Below are 23,365 nucleotides of genomic sequence, written 5' to 3' on the forward strand. Positions count from 1 at the left end.
CAGACTGAATATGAGTCAACAGTGTGATGCAGCGGCAAAAAAGGCAAATGCAATTCTAGGATATATTAACAGAAGCATACAGTCTAGATCACGTGAAGTCATTATTTCCCTCTACTCCTCTTTGGTCAGACCTCATCTGGAATATTGTGTCCAGTTTTGGGCACCACATTTTAAAAAAGACATCAACAAACTGGAGCAAGTTCAGAAAAGAGCGACCAGAATGGTGACCGGTCTGCAAACCCTGTCTTATGAGGAAAGGTTGCAGGATTTGGGAATGTTTAGTTTGCAAAAGAGAAGACTGAGAGGAGACTTAATAGCTGTCTACAAATATCTAAAGGGTTGTCACATTTTAGAAGGATCAACTTTATTCTCATTTGCACGAGGAAAGACTAGAAGCAATGGGATGAAACTGAATGGGAGGAGACACAGATTAGATATTAGAAAAAACTTTTTGACAGTTAGAGTGATCAATGAGTGGAACAGGCTGCCACGAGAAGTGGTGAGTTCTCCTTCAATGGAAGTCTTCAAACAGAGGCTGGACAGACATCTGACTGGGATGATTTAGCGAATCCTGCTTTGAGCAGGGGGTTGGACCAGATGGCCCAGGAGGTCCCTTCCAACTCTACGATTCTATGATTCTATGATTCTATGATCATATCCTCAAGTGTGATTTTCTAAGTGGTCTCATCCTAATTATATGTTAAAAACAAGATTAAAAGAACCAATATTTTTACCACCCATTTATATATGTAACAATTCATCACTAAATATGTCATTTATGAAGTGTTTAAGAAGAATAGTACAGTAGTTAAATCCTCGTTCTGTAAAATATGAACTAATCAAACAATTAATAGTACATTTTTAAACTGGCCTTTTATCATCAATTTGTCCCTTCTAGTGGGTGAAATGTAATCTGGTCCATAAGCGCTTACTAGCAATGGCCATTTCCTTTTGTGTCAAAGAGTATGTGCGGCCGGTCATGGTGTTGGGCTCCACCTGAGTTAATATCTGATTTTTGTTAACTTTTAAAATGTCTGGTTTTCTTGGATACACAAAGGATGGCGCTGGGCCAGAAGGATGCAAAAAAGTCACTTCTACTTAATCATTTTCACAATTTTTGGAGAGTACAGTAGCCAGCCACCAGTGCCGAACAATATTCACAGGTCACATAACCAGTTATGTCATCCATTGCCAATCTTGTGCCGCCTTCTACTACTTCATGCACTTCACTGTCTTTGCTGAATGAAAAAATCCTTGTTTTTATTTCTGTTTCACTACATGGAATGGCAGTGTGGTATTGCTGAGTCCCTTTGATGCGATCTGCTTCCTGTAACCGATGCTTTAACAAACTCTCCTCCTCTTTGTAGTCCTGGTTTGTACAATACATGAACTGGATGTTAAGAATATTTTTCTCACTCCATTTGAAAAGTTGCATGGGTGTTAAGATTTGGTCTGAATATGGCCTCTGGAGGCTAGCCCGGGCTGCAAGGCGTTTCACGGTGCCTCCTAAACCATCACATACACCTTTGCCATGAGCAGTGGCAAAAAAGTGCCATTCAGCTTCCACTCCAAAGTCTTTCTTGTGATGGCATACATTTATAAAGTTTTTCCTGTTTTTATACTGTGCAGAAGAGCCCTCCGAGAAGTAGTAGACCTTTCTCAAACTTGGTAGGATGCTTGTTTTTATCAATGAAATCAATTTTTTTTGGAACAAATGAACAGCTATTGAATCATGAAGTAAGCACTCAGATATCATAACTACACTTTTGTACTTTATTTCTCCATTCTCATTGTAATAGATCGCAAAAGGGTGCACAGTTGCTTGTTCATTGTTCCAGTGAAATGACTGTGCTTCATCCTGAACAACAAAGGAATAGTTCTCTGAAAAGTCTAAGCTTATTACTGCCTCATTCTGTTTGATGCTTTCTTTGAGGTGATTGTAGTAGTCAGACTGTTGGCGAGCTATAAATTAGTGTTTCTTAAGGACTATCAGCTGTTCACAAAAACATTCTACAAAAAGTTCTGCACTTTTAAAAACAGTGTCAAAAGTACATCTGTCAACAGATATCCACTGTTTATAAGTTATATTATCTACCATAGCCTCTTAAAAATAATTTAATATTTTTTCTTTGAGAGCCAATACTGAAGGACATTTTTTGCAAATATTGAGATAACAACTCCATCTCTTTTCTGGAAACAATATTTGAGACAGACATACTTTGTAATCGCCAAGGTTGGACTCGCCAATCTGAATATCTTTCAGTTTACCCCCTTCAATCATGAGCTTAGTGTTCTGGTGTATTGTACATACGCATACTGAGTGTGTACCACTACCACCAGCCAGGACACAATTCTTCGGTCGCAGGTCAGCAAATTTTGAAAATCCTATTTTGGCAGAAGTGGAATTTTTTTCTTTGAAAAGGTCATAGGTTTCTTTCAAATTGGTAAGAACCAGCCTCTTCTGGACAGGAGTTTTCTTACCGTTCACTTTTATAGACACACAATCTTTCTTGCCAAGCATAACTCGGCTCACTTCATCACTATTGTAAAAATCTTTCACTTTACCCACTATCGCTTCATCTAATGTTTTGCCTGGTTTAGGATCAGGACAAGACATGAAACCTTTTTGTTCAACTAGAGATTTGGCTTTTCTAGCCATTCTATTGCTAACGTTAAATTCATTTTCTATTCTTTTGCATGTCCAACTCTTCGGTAGTGTAGTCAGTATCATGAACTGTTCACTTCTGCTGTGGGTGGATTTATATTTATCTTTAAGCTGCAGAATGATCTCTGTATCAGTGTCATTTTTTCCTTCACCTTCTACTGTTTCACCTGCCAGCTCAAGGGTCAATTTTTTTTTAACTTTTTCGAATTTTTTTTGGCAATAACCTGGATAATGGATTCTTTTTTTGCAATGGTGATTCTTCAATGTTAGAAAGTGATTTATTCAAATACTCTATTGTTAAATCAGGATTGATAAAATCCTCTGTGTTGGAAGTTACAGGTTCTTCGAAAAATTCTGCCTGCTGAGCATTTTTCTCTTTTGCAAGTTGCTTTCTACAACTGTCACAAATTTTCATGCCTGCATTGATTGATGGATTTATATGAAACATCCAATCTTGTACCGGCCTAAGAATTTTTCTTGTTCTGTGTCCAGTTTTTTCAAAAGGATTACAACGGCATATATTATAAAATGCTGTTCTTTGAGAAGTAGCAGCCATTGCTGTGTGAGAAAAATACAGTTAATATTATGTAAGGAAGATGGGTAATAAAAATATAGATTTACTGTACACTTGAGATATAACTGTGTATTAGGGCTAATGCACACAGCTTTTTCTGTCTGCGGATAAACGCTGCGGTTTTGGCACATTTTTCTACCGAGTTTTCACCATATCTGCATTAGTCTTTTTAATCACTAGTGAAAACGATGGCAGCTTTTTATATAAATAGTGATAAATGCGTTCATTGCAGATCAAGAAGTAGTGCAAGCAGTGATTTACTCACTCTGTGTTTCAAAAAGCACTGCATGTGTTTAACCCCATTGAAATCAATGGGGCGCATTTTTCTGAACGATGATCACTCAGAATAGCGCTGTGTGTGTATTAGCCCTTAATAAGAAAAGCATTAAACTATTAATATAAGTTTACTCAAACTTTAAACACACTTACCAATACTGTAGCACACAAACTCCCTAGATGCCTTAGAGACTATTGTTTGTTCAAGAGTGAACATGTCCAGGCATGTCAGGACCTGAAAGCTCTGTCTTACTTCCTGACTCTGCGGTGGGCAGATACTCAACATGACTGACAGAGCTGCTGGCCTGTCATTTGCTCTGCATTCACTGTCTACCCCTGTTCATTCTCAGGTTGAGCCCTAACAAAGCTTTCTCCTCTGTCCTCTCCTGCTTCTAAGCTGTAACATAATAAAAAATACAGTAATATCTAAAAATCATGGATTATTTGGTAAATATAGACCCCACACTTCTAGACCACAGGCTAAACAGATCTGAATTCCAGATTTTGGAATTGACACTGTATAGTTTAATTTTTTAAAATATGATCCCATCATGATCCCAACTTGAATTTTGGTACAGATGTGGCTAGGAGCATAGCAGGTACATGTGCAGTTTTTGAAATTTCTAAATTAAACACTTTTTCAGAAATGCGTTTTAAACTTTTGCGTTTGCATTTGCATGGGTAAAATATTAACAAAGATACTCTTGTGACATATCTGGTCAAAGCCTGTACAGTTCTGGGTAGACTGGTGTTTATTTTGTTTGTCTATATTTTTTCTAGCCTGAGTTATGAGGAGAAATGTTAAGGCAGGCAACACCGAAATTCGCACTTTTTCTGAACTTTGAAAATCAATAAAAAATAAAAAAAAAATCTAGAATTTTTTTTTCTTTCACATTTTGCATTCTCTGACACACTATTACCAAATAACAAAATCTCAAAAGAATTAAAAATATAGAGGTAAAAATCATTGGTTCACTTGACATGGAATGACCCTATAAGAGCTATTTATAGCAACCACATTCAAGTAAATGAAAGATGTGAAGTACATAGTATAGGGCACAGTGGCCCAGTATGACTAAATAGTCAGGCAGACTATAAAGGCGCCTATATAGTCTAGTGGGCAAAACAGATATATGTGTGCAAAGACCAGAAAGTAAAATGTCTCTAGTGCAGTAGGCTGAAAAGTGTATATTACCTGGCAGTACAGCGCAGAGCAGAGTATAACTACTATAATATTGCCACAATGTACAAGAATATAACTACTATAATATTGCCACTATGTACAAGAAAATAACTACTATAATACTGCTGCTATGTACAAGAATATAATTATTATTATTATTATTATTTATTGTTATAGCGCCATTTATTCCATGGCGCTTTACAGGTAAGGAGGGGTATACATAAAAACAAGTACAATAGTCTTAAACAATACAAATCATAACTGGTACAGGAGGAGAGAGGACCCTGCCTGCGAGGGCTCACAATCTACAAGGGATGGGTGATAATACAGTAGGCGAGGGAAGAGCTGGTCGTGCAGCGGTTTGGTCGATCGGTGGTTACTGCAGGTTGTAGGCTTGTCGGAAGAGGTGGGTCTTCAGGCTCTTTTTGAAGGTTTCGATGGTAGGTGAGAGTCTGATATGTTGTGGTAGAGAGTTCCAGAGTAGGGGTGATGCGCGAGAGAAATCTTGTATGCGATTGTGGGAAGAGGAGATAAGAGGGGAGTAGAGAAGGAGATCTTGTGAGGATCGGAGGTTGCGTGCAGGAAAGTACCGGGAGATGAGGTCACAGATGTATGGAGGAGACAGGTTGTGGATGGCTTTGTATGTAATGGTTAGGGTTTTGTAATGGAGTCTCTGGGCAATTGGGAGCCAGTGAAGGGATTGACAGAGGGGAGATGCTGGGGAATAGCGGGGGGACAGGTGGATTAGTCGGGCAGCAGAGTTTTGAATAGATTGGAGGGGTGCGAGAGTGTTTGAGGGGAGGCCACAGAGCAGGAGGTTGCAGTAGTCAAGGTGAGAGATGATGAGGGCATGGACTAGGGTTTTTGCAGATTCTTGGGTGAGGAATGAACGGATTCGTGAAATATTTTTGAGTTGAAGTCTGCATGAAGTGGAAAGGGCTTGGATATGTGGTTTGAAGGAGAGATTAGCATCAAGGATTACTCCAAGGCAGCGAGCTTGTGAGACTGGAGAGAGTGGGCAGTCATTTACTGTAATTGATAGGTTCGTAGGGGGGGTCACGTGAGATGGGGGAAAGATGATGAATTCTGTTTTGTCCATGTTGAGTTTCAGAAATCTAGCGGAGAAGAAGGATGAAATAGTGGACAGACATTGAGGGATTCTGGTTAGTAGGGAGGTGATATCTGGTCCAGAGATATAGATCTGTGTGTCATCAGCATAGAGATGATACTGAAAGCCATGAGATTCTATGAGCTGTCCCAGGCCAAAGGTGTAAATAGAGAACAGCAGGGGCCCAAGGACTGAACCTTGTGGGACTCCGACAGATAGGGGGCGAGGTGAGGAGGTGGTGTGTGAGTGGGAGACGCTGAATGTCCGGTCTGTTAGGTATGATGAGATCCAGGATAGGGCCAAGTCTGTGATGCCGAGGGATGAGAGGGTCTGTAATAATAAGGAATGGTCCACTGTGTCAAAGGCAGCCGACAGGTCCAGGAGGAGGAGGACAGAGTAGTGTCGCTTGCTCTTGGCGGTTAAGAGGTCATTGGTGACCTTAGTAAGGGCAGGGATGCCACCTGGAAACACAGTACTGACACAACCTTTTTCTTTCTGTCCAAGGGGTCATAGCCAAGCAACAGCACAGTGCAGCTCTGCTCTGTGGGTTATAAGGAGCCTCAACCAAGTTCAGAACCCCCTTCTTTTCTTTTAGGTGTAGTCCTATCTTGATTTTCTTCTATATTTTTGACTCCAATAAAAACAGGATTTTCTGTCTTGGTTATGGTATCAGAAATAAAGTTGTGTCAAAGTGTACACTATAATACTGTCTCCTATGTACAAGAATATAACTATACTGCCCCTATGTACAAGAATATAACTACTATAATACTGCCCCCTATGTACAAGAGTATAACTACTATAATACTACTCCTATGTACAAGAATATAACTACTATAATACTGCTCTTATATACAAGAATATAACTTATAATACTGCCCCAATGTACAAGAATATAACTACTATAATACTGCTCCTATGTACAAGAATATAACTACTATAATACTGCCCCTATGCACAAGAATATAACTACTATAATACTGTTCCTATGTACAAGATTATAACTACTATAATACTGCCCCTGTGCACAAGAATATAACTACTATAATACTGTCCCTATGTACAAAAATATACTATAATACTGCCCCTATGTAAATGAATATAAGTACTATAATACTGCCTCTTATATAAAAGAATATAACTGCTATAATACTGTCCCTATATACAAGAATATAACTACTATAATACTGCCCTCTATGTACAAGAATATAACTAGTACAATACTGCTGATATGTACAAGAATATAACTACTATAATACTGCCGATATGTACAAGAATATAACTACTATAATACTGCCCCAATGTACAAGAATATAGCTACTGTTATACTGCTTCTATGTACAAGAATATAACTACTATAATACTGTACTGCCCCAATGTACAAAAATATAACTTCTATAATACTGTCCCTATGCACAAGAATGTAACTACTATAACACTTCTGCACTTTTTGGTAAGAGTTTCTCACACATAAGATGAGTCTGGTGTTATTCCTGGTAATCACACTGCACTTACTGATCAGAGAATGATACTTTATACTCTGGGCTCTAATTATGACCTTTTGAAACCATTTAATTACTCCCTGTAACCATGTAGTGCAGAAGTCTGGGGAGCTGCCTCTGACATTGTTAGAACCAGTTATGTGATAATTCAGTGTAGGTTACAAAAACGTTTCCCATTAACCCATCGTGCAGAGGCCCAACCTGGGATGGGATCATCCATCTGACCCAGCAGTGTTTAATAAGCCTAAAGTAACAATGGCAGCGCAGGAAGTCATTAATTCAGACTTGGTGTAATTGGATTGTAAGCCTATGAAGAGAAGGAGAAAAGCCATTAATTAGCCACATTAGAGGAAATCTGCTTTATAGCTGGGTGTCCTGCTAGATGTAACAGGCAGAGAGCAAAGTTATACAGATAATACAATACAGAATCATGAAGAGATTGTCATCATGACAAACATTCCTGACAGATCATTGCAAGTAAGCTGTAAGGTTGGTTGTAAAATCCAATATGAACTCTCATTACTATGTCTTTCTGCATTGCTTTAGGTTTATAGACAATATCTTTAATCTGGGATCTCACAGTCTGACATTTCTTTCACATGCAGGGCCATATATTAACCACAGCAGATGAGCAGCTCCAACTAATAAGATGCCCATATTCAGAAAATAAGGTAATTGTGCTATGAACCAGTTGGATCGCTTTCCTGCCAACGACTCCATAATCCTGCATTTTTGTGTTTGCAGGGCAGACGATCGCGAGGCAAACCGTGGTAAGGCCCAGACATCTTCTGACTTAGTATGGGGAGACTCCAGGAGAGAATTTTGAGAAGCCCCGGTCTTGACTGTGACCGTTGTCCTTTGTAGTCAGTGGGATATAAAATGACTTCTCCCCATCAGTACAGTAGACGAGCACATCAGCCGTCATCCCTGCCACTGTTAGGAAACATCCTTTGTGGTGTGTGAAACAGAATCTATTCAAAACAATATCTTACATACTGTTATGGATTGGTGACTTATCCAATATAACATCAGCAATCAGGGCAGATAGTTTTACTCAATCTGTAATTCATCAATGCAACTGGAAACTTTAACAATTGTGTTTATTCACCTGCCTCAAGTAGATATTTCTAGTATCTGAGGTTTTTGCACCCATGCAGGGCAAATAGACAATCACCGCTCCTCTATGTATGATGACTATGCCCCTTTTATAATCATTTATCTTAGTCTGTGTTAATATAAACCATAAATTTATGAGCGATGCGTGGAATATTTAAAACGTCCTGTCCACACAATAGACTGTGCTGTGCCATTTACCTCGGGTTATGCTGGGATCCACGTATCATTAGCAATAAAGTATAGTGACATTGAAGCAAATGACTGCTTTACACATCAAGATAATGAGGCAATGTGTAATATAAAGTGGCCAGGAGCCCCCACATACAGCGTGTGTGTGTTATGAGATGTAAAAAAGAATTACTCCACAGCCAGCACCCCAGTCTGCAGCTGCTCTCTCTCCCTAGCGGAGATCACTGGCCTAAGGTGTTAGCGCCTCATTTGGGAGAAGCCTCAGCTGGGGCTGCAGTTGATAAAAAGGTCCATGGAGAGAGGGCAGAACAAAAGGCAGAGCTGATAAAGTGAGCAAAAACATGAAGGGTGGGGGGGATGTGAATCAGAAGCAGATGCCATGTGAGGAGGATGACAGCTCTACAACTGCTGGGGGACTCACATTGGATTTAAATGAGCTCAGCCTTTGTTAGGTTTACATAAAGCAAGATCTCTAATCGTTCCCTGCTTCGTACTGGCCTTACTCTGGACACACTTCCAGAAATAATAGGTGATGGTGGTCATTACATTTTCATAATTTGATATGACAAGTGGTTAGTGTCACTAGTCATGTTTATAACACCATGGTGCTGGGCAGAAAGGTGGCTCAGCGGTCAGCATCACTGGTCACGTTAATAACACCACGGTGCTGGGCAGTATGGTGGCTTAGTGGTCAGCATCATTGGTCACTTTTATAACACCACAGTACTAGGCAGCACAGTGGCTCAGTGGTGAGCATCACTGGTCAACTTAATAACACCACGGTGCTGGGCAGGATCATGGCTCAGTGGTCAGTGTCACTGGTCATGCTAATAACACCACAGTGCTGGGCAGCATGGTGGCTCTGGTAAGCATCACTGGTCACTTTTATAACACTACATTACTGGGCAGAATGGTGGCTCAGTGGTCAGCGTCACTGGTCACGTTAAGAACACCACGATGCTTGGCAGCATGGTGGCTCTGGTCAGCATCACTGGTCACTTTTATAACACCATATTACTGTGCAGTATGGTGGCTCAGTGGTCGGCGTCACTGGTCACGCCAATAACTCCACGGTGCTAGGCAGGATCGTGGCTCAGTTACCAGTGTAACTCGTCACTTATATAACACCACGGTGCTGGGCAGGATCATGGCTCAGTGGTCAGTCACTGGTCACTTTTATAACACCACATTACTGGGCAGCATGGTGGCTTAGTGGTCAGCATCACTGATCACTTTTATAACACCACGGTGCTAGGCAGCACTTTGGCTCAGTAGTCAGTGTCAATGGTCACTTTTATAACACCACGGTGTTGGGCAACATGGTGGCGCAATGGTAAGTGTCACTGGTCACTTTAATAACACCACGTTGCTGGGCAGCATCACTGGTCATGGTTATAACACCATGATGCTGAGCAGCTTGGTGTCTCAGTGGTCGGGATCACTCGTCACGTTTATAACACCCGGCTGCGATCTTTCCTGCCGGCTGTGACGGAGGTGGGTGGGCAGGCAGCGGGGGGTCTGGCGGCAGTGGGTCCAGCGGCGGCGGGGGGGTCCCGCTGGTGGTACTATGGAAGGGCCTGGTACCACCAGCGGGTGCCATATTGGAATACCCATCACTTGGGTATTCCAATATGGTGGTCGGCGTACTTCCAGTGCGGCGCGGTGGATTGTGGGATTCAGGGACATCCAGACTGAAGTGGATGACGGACAATTTAAGGCAATTACAGTATATATATATATATATCTCCAATTACTCCCACACTCGTGTCACCTGCACACCAAAACCATCTCCAGTATCTGCCCTTTTCTTATAGCGAAAATAAACAAAATACTTGATCTTGCTTTGATTTATTCTCATTTTGCTTACTGTAATTCAGATTCTCCCTCTTACTAAATTCTCAAATCTTCAATGAATATAGAACCAGGCCCATATTTTTGTCCACAACACAAAACACAGAGGGAAAAAAAGGCATATTGGACATAATTTCACACACACAAAAAAAAAAAAGCAAATGATCCAGAGACAATTGTTGGCACCCTCAACTTAATACTTGGTTGCACCCTCTGGAGTAAATAGCTGCAATCAATCACTTCCTATAACTATCAACAAGCTTCTAAGGCCGGTTTCACACTAGCGCATTTTCAACGCGCGCACGGCCGGGGGTAGCTCCGCCCCCGATCCGGCTCTCTGCCCGGCGTGCCCGCCCCTTCCTTGTAGCGCCGCCTCCTAGCGGACAGCGGCGCCTGCGATCGGCGCACCCTATCTTTAGCATAGGGTGCGCCGATCGTGCGCAGGCCGTGCGCTAGTTGCGCTTTGACCTGCGCTGCGCACTTTTGACGGTGCGCCGTGCGCGCCAAAATCAAACTTTTCGGATTTTGGCGCGCACGGCGCACCGTCAAAAGTGCGCAGCACAGGTCAAAGCGCAACTAGCGCACGGCCTGCGCACGATCGGCGCACCCTATGCTAAAGATAGGGTGCGCCGATCGCAGGCGCCGCTGTCCGCTAGGAGGCGGCGCTACAAGGAAGGGGCGGGCACGCCGGGCAGAGAGCCGGATCGGGGGCGGAGCTACCCCCGGCCGTGCGCGCGTTGAAAATGCGCTAGTGTGAAACCGGCCTTACACCGCTCACGTGGAATTTTGGACGACTCTTTTTTGCAAACTGCTCCCGGTCTCTCATATGTGAAGGCACCTTCTCCCAACAGAATTCTGTCCATTTCTGGGTGCTTCTTGAAGAATGTTTGGGGTGATTGTCCTTTAAAATGCATGACTTAGAACGCAAACTCAGCTTTTCGACACTGGGCACTATGTTGCCATCCAAAATCCATTTGAAATCTTCAGGTTTCGTGATGCCTTGCACACAGTTATGGCACCCAGTGCCAAAGGCAGCAAAACAACCACATAACATCTTTGATCCTCCACCATCAAAATCTCTGGCGATGAACTTGTAACCTTGAGATTGTTGATATTTTTCAACATTTTTAGTTCTCAAGTCCTCGGACAGTTCTCTCTTTCTGTTCTCCATGCTTAGTGTGGCACACACAGACACACAATGCAAAGATTGAGCCAACTTCTCTCTTTATCTGGTTTCAGGTGTGGTTTTCATATTGCCCAGACCTGTTACTTGCCACAGGTGAATGTGAATGAGCATCACATGCTTGAGACAAAGTTGTTTACCCACAATTTTTGAAAGGAGGCAACAATTTTGTCCGGCCCATTTTTGGGGTATTGAGTGAACTTGTAAGTCCAATTTGCCTTTTTTTCCTTTTTGTTTTTTTTTTGTGTTGTTCCAGTACAGACAAAGAATATAAACATGTGTGTAATAAAACATGTGTAATTGCATTAATTTTCCTGAAGAAATACTTCATTTTCTGGAACAATTTCAAGTGTGCCAACACTTTCGGCCATGAATGTATATATCAGGATGAGGGACATATACCAGGATGGGGAACATATATTCCTGGATGGGACCCAGGATAATGGACATATGCTGAGATGGGGGACATACAGTATATATCAGGAAGGAGCCAAGGATGGGGGACATTGCTACATTATGGAGGAGGGGAGGCACCTTGTATGTACTGTGAGGTAGCCCTGTCATTCAAGGTTGGGGGACACTCGCTTGGCAGCAAATAAATCACATCCGGTACGGGTTTTCCATAAAACCGTATCAGTCCGTGAGGTTTATTATTCACCATAAACCAAAGGAAGCACCACAAAGTTCATATCAGCATAGCGTCCATTATATAGGCTATTCAGCCTCATCATTATCTTACCCATCAGGGTTCCTTATGCGGCTTCACCATCGCATACGTTAGTTCCCTCCAGGGAGATCTCAGGCACACATCGCCAACGCTCACACAGCCGCTCCACAGGCTGTTAGCCAGGAGATCCTTCTCCTCACGGGACCTTCCAAACTGGACCAATCAGGTCCCAACATTCACACCTTGTGACCTACCCTGGCCACCTTATATGATGTGTAGCCATGCCCACTGGGTCACATGGCTATGATCTCATCACAGGTCCTTCACACACTTACAAAGCCTTTTACTATAGGCGTTTTCAGACACACCCCTGGGTGGATTTGTAGGTAACTAGAACCCGCCCATCTCTCTAGTTACCTGAAGACTTCTCCCTTATATTTAGAAACAATACCTCAGCAATGATATTGCTGATCACGCATACACAAGTCTCCATCTCAAAGCCACCCACTTTGAGATACATAACTGTCCTTCAGGATTCTGCCACTCATCCGTTCTCTTGGGACATCCACACAGCACCCCCTAGTGGACACAGTGGTCATTACACCACATACCCCGCCCCTCTGTTCAAACTTGTGGGGTTGAACACACAATCTTACACCAGGATCTCGAGACAAGGCACTCATTACACCTTGCCCCATATGTCGAGAGAACCGTCTCCCTCTGTCATCCGGCCTAATTTCTATGTTAGGCCTCCCCCAGCGGTCAAAATATCGGTCATTGTCTTTGACCCTCCAGTTGCAGTCTATCTGCGTCATCATACACTGTTTAGTCACCACCCTCCTAGAGTGCGCTTCATCACCTGACCGTTCTCCTACTGACCGGCTCTCCCGGTTGGTACGGTCATCAGTCTTAATCGGTCCTACTGTCTGGCCTGAGTCTGACTCATTCAGCGTCTCACAGGAACTAATGTCTCTCAGCTTCGCACAGCCCATCGAACTGCCACTTGCTGACATTCTTTGGCCACCTGCCATGTCACTACTTGGAGGAACCCTTCGGGTCCTTACATCTTGGGTTGGAGGCGGCCGCCACCTGGTATTCCGTACTTCTCTATTCGCTGACGGTCCAGCCTCAACTGCTCAATTTCTTGCAGGTACCCCACTCGATACTCCACGAGCATCCAAAAGTCTCTCAGGCTTTCCATGGAGCCAACCACCATGATGGGAATTCTACCCACTTCACTGGATACCTGGTCTTCATCATCAGGAGGGATCCTCACCCTCACCACACCGGAGATATTCACCAGGTCTTGCATTACCTTGCCGGATCTTCCAATGATTCTCCCAATCAGAGCTTTGGGTACCGGAACCATGTCTTTCCGCAAACCCCGCCAATCCATAGCCTCCCTGGCTAACTCCAAGCGTCGAGCAGCTTTCACATTACTCTGCCTGACCAACTGTTTGACGTGGAGACTCTGCAAATGCATCTCTTTCAGAACAGCTACCCGGTTTGCTGTATCTTCTCTGGCGGATAGTATCACTAACTGCCGAGTCTCAGGTGCCCAGTGCAACTCACACGCCTTGACCGCCTCTTTGAAAGCCTCATGTACACCATCCTCCGCGCAGGCGTCTTGCATGTCTTTTGGAACGTCAATCACAGTCTTGAAGGACGTGGTCTTGTTCTCTTCCAGGCCAGGAGGCTCTGGCCTTACCACGGACACTTCCCTCACTACAGTTGACCCGACGGGGTGACTGTCTTCTTCAGTTCTTAACTCAACTTCACATGGTTGGATCACTTCATGACCCTTGGGCACTATGGCTACTGGCAGTTCAGTCTTATTATCACTCACGCTCACCCGCAGTAAGTCTTCGTCCAATTTCTCCCGCAGAAGACTGTTAACTACTCCTCTGAGTTCCTCCATCTCTTCCTTGAGGTTCTTGTTCACACTTTGCCAGGTGGACAGGTGACCTCTGAGCTCCAAGACTTCTTTCTTGAGCTCCTCGACCCTGTGCTCGGCCGTTTGTCTCAGAACTCTTTTTCGTTTGACATATTCATCCACCTCTTCTCTGAGGGCCTTATTCAGTCCTTGCCACGTTACCATGTGGCCTTTGAGCTCAGAGACTTCTTTCTGTAGCCCTTCTATTCTGTTCTCCCTTTCTTTCTCAGAGCCACAGTCACCCCCAGAGATTAAGTCATCCCTCCAGTTACTCACTAACCGTGTGACTACTTCCGCCGTCTTATCCACCAGGTCAGCGTCAGTTTTGTCACGAGTTTCAGTCAGCACAGCACTAGATTCTGTCCTAGTGGTGGCTACTGGCAGCAACGCGTCACACCACATCGTACGGTGAACCCCCAAGACACTCTCTGTGTGTCAGCTCTGCTCTTTTTGTTTACCACACCATTCTCATTCACACTGTGGTACCCTTCAGGTGACGTCAGGTCAGTAAATTCATCTAACGCAATTCTTTCTCTGGTCGCCCCTACGTCTGGCCTGTCCACGTTAGGAGGCGTCAGCGTCTTCGTATTGGTTAGTCCAACAGTAGGAACGTCTCCACCCTCGGGGCATATATCATCAAACCTGACAAAGTCCCGGCCCCACTCCAAGGCATACACTAAGTCTGATGGTATACTGCCCCCTTGGCACTCACTGCCTCCAAGCCCCTCCAACATTATTCTGTCTACCGCATAGTTCACTGTGACCCCATGTGCACAGCGAACCTGGACCATTTTCTCGGTCAGACAGAAAGTGAGAGGAGTTCCTACCAGAGTCACCTGACTCTTTGAGTCCAACCGTCCCGATTCCCTTCCCGGTGTAGCATCACGGTACACACTTGCGGCCAGTCATCACTCGGATAGAATATCCCACATTCTGGAAATGACATACATGAACACTGCAGTTTCCCAGACATACCCACTGAGCCAACCAGTGAATCATAGAATCATAGAATCATAGAATCGTAGAGTTGGAAGGGACCTCCTGGGCCATCTGGTCCAACCCCCTGCTCAAAGCAGGATTCGCTAAATCATCCCAGTCAGATGTCTGTCCAGCCTCTGTTTGAAGACTTCCATTGAAGGAGAACTCACCACTTCTCGTGGCAGCCTGTTCCACTCATTGATCACTCTAACTGTCAAAAAGTTTTTTCTAATATCTAATCTGTGTCTCTTCCCATTCAGTTTCATCCCATTGCTTCTAGTCTTTCCTTGTGCAAATGAGAATAAAGTTGATCCTTCTACAATGTGACAGCCCTTTAGATATTTGTAGACAGCTATTAAGTCTCCTCTCAGTCTTCTCTTTTGCAAACTAAACATTCCCAAATCCTGCAACCTTTCCTCATAAGACAGGGTTTGCAGACCGGTCACCATTCTGGTCGCTCTTTTCTGAACTTGCTCCAGTTTGTTGATGTCTTTTTTAAAATGTGGTGCCCAAAACTGGACACAATATTCCAGATGAGGTCTGACCAAAGAGGAGTAGAGGGAAATAATGACTTCACGTGATCTAGACTGTATGCTTCTGTTAATACATCCTAGAATTGCATTTGCCTTTTTTGCTGCTGCATCACACTGTTGACTCATATTCAGTCTGTGATCTATTAGTATACCCAAGTCTTTTTCACATGTGCTGTCACTTAGCCCTATTCCTCCCATTCTATATATGCTTTTTTCATTTTTATTGCCCAGATGTAGTACTTTGCATTTCTCCCTGTTAAAAACCATTCTGTTAGTTGCTGCCCACTTCTCCAGTTTATTTAAATCTTTTTGAATCCTCTCTCTCTCTTCTCTAGTATTAGCTATCCCTCCTAGCTTTGTGTCATCAGCAAATTTAATCAGTTTACCCTCAATTCCTTCATCTAAATCGTTGATAAAGATGTTGAACAATACAGGGCCCAGGACAGAGCCCTGTGGTACCCCACTTGAGACATTCTTCCAACTGGATGTACAGCCATTTACGACCACTCTTTGGGTCCGATCACTAAGCCAGTTATGAATCCACCTAACAGTTGCCTTGTCCATTCCATACTTAGTCATTTTTTCAATAAGGATTGTATGAGATACTTTGTCAAATGCTTTGCTGAAGTCAAGATATACTATATCTACAGCATTTCCTTGATCCACCCAATCAGTGATACCGTCATAGAAGGAAATTAAGTTAGTCTGACATGACTTATTAGTTAGAAACCCATGCTGACTCTGTTTAATCACTTCATTCTTATCCAGGTATTGACATACATGTTGTTTAATAATTTGTTCAAAGATCTTTCCTGGTATAGAAGTCAGACTCACCGGCCTATAGTTGCCTGGGTCCACCTTCTTCCCCTTTTTGAAGATAGGAACAACATTTGCTCTTCTCCAGTCTTCTGGCACTTCTCCTGTTCTCCAAGAATTTTCAAAGATTATGGAGAGGGGTTCAAAAATTTCTTCTGCTATCTCCTTCAGTACTCTGGGGTGTAATTCATCTGGACCTGGAGACTTGAATTCATTTAGGTTAGCTAAGTGTTTCCTCACTATCTTTCTGTTTATAGATATCCTGGATTCTTCTATTCCCTTAATAGGACAGTGAATAACAGTTGATGTTGCATTTCCTTTCTGAGAGAAAACAGATGCAAAATAGGAATTTAAAAGTTCAGCCTTCTCAACATCCTGTCTTACCATTTCATCATTTTCATCCTGTAAAAATCCTATAGCATCTTTGACTTTTCTTTTACTTTTGACATATCCCCAAAATCCTTTATTATTGCTTTTGACATCTCTTGCAAGCCTCAGTTCATTTTCAGCTTTAGATAATCTGATTTGTGCCCTGCAGGTTCTGCAGACAGCATTATATTCTTCTTTAGATATGCCTCCCTCTTTCCATTTTATAAACATTTTTTTCTTCCTTTTTAGCATGTGCTTAAGTTCTGTGTTCATCCATCCTGGTTTCCTTAAATGCTTCCTATTCTTCCCTCTTTTCGGAATTGTTAACAACTGTGCTTTGAGAATTTCATTTTTCAAGATTTCCCATCCTTCCTGGACATTTTTGTCTTTAAGGATATCCAGCCATTGGATCCCTCCAATTCTCTTTCTGAATCCCTTAAAATCTGCCTTTCTGAAATCTAACCTTGACGTCTGAGTCTTCACAGGTCTTCCACCTCTAGTAATCCAAAATTCTAAAATAGCATGGTCGCTACCTCCTAGGGTCCCAGCCACTTTTACCTCCTCAACCATTTCCTCCCTGTTTATAAGGATTAGATCCAAGGTAGCAGTTCCCCTTGTTTTCTCCCTTACCTTTTGGAAGATAAAGTTGTCAGCAAGAGAGGATAAGAATTTCCTTGACCTGTTAGTTTTGCCTGAGAGAGATTCCCAACAAATGTCTGGATAGTTGAAATCTCCCATGACAACTATGTCATATTTTTTGGAGAACTTGGCCATCTGATGCATAAAGAGTTCATCTATATATTCGGCTTGCACAGGCGGCCTGTAGTAAACGCCTACAATGGTGTCCTTTCCATTGTTCTGTCCTTGTATTCTTACCCAAACAGTTTCCACAGAACTCCCAGTCTCTGAAGCTTCAATCTCTGTGCAGATATACGCATTTCGAACATACAATGCGACACCCCCTCCTCGTTTATCAAGTCTGTTTCTTGCAAATAAGTTGTATCCTTCTAGTCTTGTATTCCAATCATGTGTATTGTCCCACCAAGTTTCAGTGATTCCAATTACATCATATTTCTGTTCCTGTGTTAATAGTTCCAATTCTCCTTGTTTGTTGCCCATGCTTTGTGCATTAGTATAGAAACATTTTAGTTTGTGATTGGTTTCTCTTTCTCCAATATTTTTATTAATTAGATTCTTTCGTCTTTGTTCTTCCTTTCCACTTCTAATAGCAGAGTTCCTAATAGCATTTGTCAGGTGTATGGCTTTTTCTGGTCTTTTGCTTCCCTTCCCATGTTGTTCTAGTTTAAAGCTCTCCTTACAAGTGTAGCAAGGCGACTTCCAAATACATGCTTTCCAGTCTTCGTAAGGTGCACCCCATCTCTAGCAAGTAGTCCATCGTATAAGTAGTTCACTCCGTGATCCAGAAATCCAAATCCTTGCTGACGGCACCATCGACGTAGCCAGTTGTTCACCTGCAGAATCTTATTCCACCTCCTTGTTCCATGGCCATCCACTGGGAGGATGGAAGAGAAGACCACCTGCGCTCCCAGTTCTTTCACTTTCTTGCCTAAGTCTTCAAAGTCTCTGCAGATGATTTCCAGGTCGTTTCTTGCGGTGTCATTTGTCCCCACATGTAGTAGCAGGAATGGGTAGTCATCTGTAGGTCTGAAGAGTCCTGATATCCTGTCAGACACATCTTTAATTTTTGCACCTGGAAGACAGCAAATGGCAGTGCTGCCATTTCTTCAAACTCGGCCCCTTTCTGGACCACCACCCCAACTTGGGTTACCTCCTCCTTCTGAGACTCCACCCCTTTTTGGGTTACCACCCCAATTTGGGAGTCCACCCGCTTTTGGGACTCCACTTCTTTTTTGGTTACCACCCCAATTTGGGACTCAACCCCCTTTTGGGCTACCACCCCGATTTGGGTCACCGCCCCCTTTTGGGACTCCACCCCCTTTCGGGATCTCCCCATGTCTGTTATACCGGTCTTCTCAGACCACAGTTCACACCACACAGTTTATGTCTCTTACGATACCACACAAGTCTTTGTTGGCCCCACCACAGCTACTGCTGTCACCGATCACCGGCACCACCGGCTGCTGTTCACACACACAGCGGCTGGAGTCACTGCAGCTCCTGCTGCGCCGTCTTCGTGGACCGGCCGATCCACCGGAAGCCACTGAGCCACATCAAGGCGCTTGTCACCCTCGTGACCCCACTGAGCCACATCAAGCCGCTTGTCACCTTCTTGACTCCCACTGAGCCACCGCAGGCTGAGTCGAGAAAAAGAAGAAAAAACACACCACAAAAAAAATCAAAAACTCACGTGTCCTGACTGTGTGCTATTCAGGACGCTCCTGTCTCCACCTGAGACCGTCCAACACACAGGGCGCACCGGGTGCGATTCAGGGAGTGACCCTCCTCCCAGGGTCTCCCCACACACCGGCCTCACCAGGTCCAGGGGCTCGGCGGGTGCTCTTCAGGACATCTGTCTCCGCCTGAGACTGCCCAACACTCGTGCCTCACCATGTCCAAGGTCACACCATGTGCTCCTGGGATCCGACTCTTCCACCAGGGCTGACCCTCCAGGACCTTTCCTCACTGAACCCTCCAGGTGCACTGTCTTCCTCACTGACCCAGGTCAGTACCACACGAACACCTGTCCGATACCTGTGTCGGCCACACGGGTCACCGTTTTACTCATTGACCCAGGTCAGTAGGTCAGTACCACATGAACACCAGTCCGTTTCTCCTATGTTGCCCACACAGGTCCTAGGGTACCTCTTCTCCGCAGAGGCACGCTAGCCATCACCAGTCTCTTTCTCCTGGGGAAGCAGCTGCACTGGGCTCGCCGATCTGGACGGTGCCTTACTCACTAGGCCGCCCCACGGTTTCCAGAACCACAGCCGGACAGTGGCTTCCCCACTTGCAGGCCGTCACAGTCTCTGCTCACACGTGGCCGGTCAGCAGCACATCACACGGCTTCCACAACCGTCAGCCCGCCTGGCTCAGCGTTGCTCTTTGCCACCGAATTTTGCAGTCTTTATTCGTTGCTCCCAGCAACAAGGCTACACCACTGCCCGCATTCTCCACCACTTGTGAGGTAGCCCTGTCATTCAAGGTTGGGGGACACTCGCTTGGCAGCAAATAAATCACATCCGGTACGGGTTTTCCATAAAAACATATCAGTCCGTGAGGTTTATTATTCACCATAAACCAAAGGAAGCACCACAAAGTTCATATCAGCATAGCGTCCATTATATAGGCTATTCAGCCTCATCATTATCTCACCCATCAGGGTTCCTTATGCGGCTTCACCATCGCATACGTTAGTTCCCTCCAGGGAGCTCTCAGGCACACATCGCCAACGCTCACACAGCCGCTCCATAAGCTGTTAGCCAGGAGATCCTTCCAAACTGGACCAATCAGGTCCCAGCATTCACACCTTGTGACCTACCCTGGCCACCTTATATGGTCCGTAGCCACGCCCACTGGGTCACATGGCTATGACCTCATCACAGGTCCTTCACACACTTACAAAGCCTTTTACTATAGGTGTTTTCAGACACACCCCTGGGTGGATTTGTAGGTAACTAGAACCCGCCCATCTCTCTAGTTACCTGAAGACTTCTCCCTTATACTTAGAAACAATACCTCAGCAATGATATTGCTGATCACACATACACAAGTCTCCATCTCAAAGTCACCCACTTTGAGATACATAACTATCCTTCAGGATTCTGACACTCATCCGTTCTCTTGGGACATCCACACAGCGCCCCCTAGTGGACACAGTGGTCATTACACCACAGTACTTATAGGATTTACAAAGCTATAAGGGCCCAATCATCTGACCAGCATGCAGGGGGGAGAAAGTCCAAATTTTGCACCGGGACCTATCGGAATCTAGTTACGCCACTGATCAGCAGATATTTAACGGTTACGTTGGCAGATACAACTGCACCTTAAGATCTTATGTACAAATCAGTGTATTTTTCACATCAAATCTCCATCCCTTTTTGTATTGCGTGTCTGTTTTTAACATTTGTATGTCATCCAAAAAAATGGGATGGAAGTTCCCCATGTTTCTCCTAGCAAGCTCATCAATGCCATCCATATGCCGTCTGTTTTTTCACTAACTTATTGACTTTGAACTGTTTGCAAAACGGACCAAAGTTGGACTGTCTCTTTTATTTTTAAAGTCCAAAAAAGAGAAACAGATTCGGCACCGCTGCACCACCGTGGTCTCTTATACAAATCTAAAGAGACCCTTCACACACTATTTGAACGCCACATACCACAAGGAACGGGTGCTCAATCCTGAAGAAATATAACAAAGTCCAATAGCACAATGAAAGAAAAAAGGATGGCACTCACCGTTACCAAAAGTAGAAGTCTTTATTTCATGGATAAAAATGCATGGGCTCGGGAGCAATGCAAAGAGTGCGGACGACGGCCATTTCGCGCTCCTGCGCTTCAACAGGTCCTAATGGCAAGCGGCAGGAGAAAGGGCTGCCGCTTGCCATTAGGACCTGTGGAAGCGCAGGAGCACGAAACGGCCGTCGCCCGCACTCTTTGCGTTGCTCCCGAGCCCATGCATTTTTATCCATGAAATAAAGACTTCTACTTTTGGTAACAGTGAGTGCCATCCTTTTTTCTTTCATTGTGCTCTTTTATTTTTAAATCGTGGACAATCGTTTGAAAAAGGCCCTACCTTGTAAAGAGTCCTACAGAATATAATGTGTCTGTATGCGGCATGTGAAATAAACAGCACTTGGATGATTGATATTGAATAAGGCCCTTGTAAAATACAGTTCTGCATGGTAAAATCAGACACAATAGCTGCACTTTTCACTTTCTTATGACGTATCAAATTCTTATACTAGAATTGAATGTAGCACCACCTAGTGTTCATATGTGGCATTATTCCTGTCATCTTTGTTTTTATCACACACTTTATTACATTTACTATTAGGCTATGTGCACACGATGCGGATTGGTCTGCGGATTTGTATCTGCGGAACCGCAGGTAAAATGACCTGGGGTTTTACCTGCGGATTGGCCTACGGGTTTCCCCTGTGGTTTATCACCTCTACAATGGAGGAGATGGTAAACCATGGCAGAATCTGCAGAAAAGAAGTGACATGTCATTTCTTTCTGCGGATTCAAAACCGCAGCTTTTCCGCAGTTAAAAACCCGCAGCATGTGCACAGCAGATTGTAAATCACATAGATTTACATGCTACTGTACACTGTCTGCAGAACTGCTGCAGATCCGCAGCAAAAACCGCAGCGTGTGCACATAGCCTTAATGTTGCGATATAAATGTGAAATATAATTTGATAAAACATGGTGCAGGTCACAATTTTACTTAGTGTTATAAATTGTCTCTTCAGATTCATTTTGCATATTTCCCAGAGAAGCATTGCAGCTTAAAAGTCTCCTCATCTCGGCATGCTTAACATCGCACTCTCCGCAAGGAGAAACGTTACCCCTTGAATCACTGTTAGTGTTAAAACTTGCATCAAGGGCGAGGGTTGTGGTTTCATTTGAAGGGATATCAGAGATTTTCTTATTAATATTTTGTTGTAGCAAATCCTAATTGAATCCTTTGAATTTGTTTACCAGATTTTTGTTTGCATATCACTTCTCATTAGTTTCTAGCGTGGTTATTATCCCTGATCATGTTTTAAGAAACTGACATTGACTTATAGCTTTGCTAGTTCTCATAGGTGGCACTTGCAAAATTAAGTTATGACTTCTTCTCTTGCATTTTTCAAAAAGACTCCAAGTAGTTTTGTGTTTTCATCTGTGATTTGATTTTTTTTTTCTGCTAGACCTAAATTCAGGAACTTTTCAGAGCTTTCAGCTCAAATTTTAAGGTTGTGTGCACACGCTGTGGATTCTGCTGCGGTTCCGCAGCGGTTTTGGCCGCTGCGGGCCCGCAGCAGTTTTTGCTGCAGTGTACATTCCCATTATTCCCTATGGGAATAAAAAAACGCAGTGCAGACGGTGCAGATTTTAACGCACGGTTTTTCTGCGGTTTTGAAACCGCAGAAAGAATTGACATGTCAATTCTTTCTGCGGATTCCGCTGCGGTTTGCCATCTCCTCCATTGAGGAGATGAAAAACCGCAGGGCAAAACCGCAGAGCAGTCCGCAGGTAAAACCGCAGGTCTTTTGACCTGCAGATTTACCTGCGGATTTTACAAAATCCGCGCGGCCAAATCCGCACTACAATCCGCAGCGTGTGCACGTACCCTAAGGAGTGGAGAAATGCTGCAAAGTAAAAATGCTTCCAAAAATAGGACTGTTAGTAGTTTATTTATATAGTTATAATTTATTTACAAAATGCAAAGTGAATGAATAAAAGAGAAATGTAAGGGTATGTGCACACGGTGCAGATTCTGCTGCGGATCCG

The sequence above is a fragment of the Dendrobates tinctorius genome, unplaced genomic scaffold (assembly GCF_039654945.1).
Source record: "Dendrobates tinctorius isolate UK_male_01 unplaced genomic scaffold, ASM3965494v1 ptg000086l, whole genome shotgun sequence".
NCBI lineage: Eukaryota > Metazoa > Chordata > Amphibia > Anura > Dendrobatidae > Dendrobates > Dendrobates tinctorius.